This window comes from Nannospalax galili, unplaced genomic scaffold, assembly GCF_000622305.1.
Source record: "Nannospalax galili isolate Female #2095 unplaced genomic scaffold, S.galili_v1.0 scaffold85, whole genome shotgun sequence".
In the NCBI taxonomy this organism is placed as follows: Eukaryota; Metazoa; Chordata; class Mammalia; order Rodentia; family Spalacidae; genus Nannospalax; species Nannospalax galili.
The window spans coordinates 9,434,238-9,435,311 of NW_008358866.1; the positions used below are offsets into that span (position 1 = coordinate 9,434,238).

The 1,074-nt window shown below is 43.3% G+C and overlaps 1 pseudogene; it reads right to left on the reverse strand.

Annotated features, from left to right (window-relative positions):
* Window positions 1-208: 208 nt before the first annotated feature.
* On the reverse strand, window positions 209-748 carry LOC108490166 (annotated as a pseudogene).
* Window positions 749-1,074: the final 326 nt, after the last annotated feature.

Sequence of the window (1,074 nt, forward strand, 5' to 3'; positions counted from 1 at the left end):
ACACATAACTTTTACCACTGAGAAAGATACTTACTAAGCTTCCAGTCTAAGAACCTACAACTTTTTAAAAAAATCATGTCTACAGTAACTGTCTATGCTTTTCCATTCAACTGTTGTTTAAAACTCCAACATATCTCCACTCTTATCTTCTATCCCAGTTACAATGACAAGGAGGAAGCAGGCTGGTTTAAAAAAAAAAAAAGCCCTTTTAAGCGGTTTTCTGTTGTCCCTTCTTTCCAATCAAAGATTTGTGGATGTGAGGGGTCATACCACCCCCGCCTATGGTAGCCTTGATAAGTGAATCTAGTCATTCATCACCATGAATTGCAAGCTGCAGGTGACATGGAGTCAGTGATAGGCTTTACTTTGAGCTCCTCAGCAGCGAACCACTCCAGAACTGAGGCACCGTACACGGCAGCCGTGGCATCCACCTGTCGGTGGTCTGTGAATGCAGCCCACGGGAGACTATAGCCCAATTTTCTGTGAACCAGACACTGCCTTAGCCTTGATCTTCCCATTGTCTTTTCCAGCTTTGCCTCCAGCCACCTGTCTCAGCCAGGCCACGCCCACTGCTGCCCGGCAACCACAGCTGAAGCTGGACACCCCGCCACTTTCTTCTTGATACAGTTTTCTTGGAGATCATCATACCGTAATCTTCCAGGTTCCATTTCTCTTTCTTCTGTTGTTTAATCCCCACTGTGGACTCCTCCTTTGCCTGATTCCTAAATATATGAGCATTCGGGACCATGTTCTAATCTCCTTTTTCCTGTTTACAATTTTCCAACCCAACCCTCTTCAGTCACATGGTTACATACTATTTGTGATGCTGAAAATGTCCAAATTTTTATGCTCAGCTCTGACCTCACCTTTGAGCTCCAGATTGAGTATCTAAAATCCTCATTTAAAAGATGCTCAGGAATACCACATAGGATCTTAATTTTAATGGACTTAAAACCTTTTTCTCAGTATATGAGCCTGTTTCTAAAATTCCTTGGGTATGAGGAGGATGTAAACAACATCTACCACCTCCTTCCTTGGTCCCAACAACAAACCTAGGCATGATTTCCCAAAAGT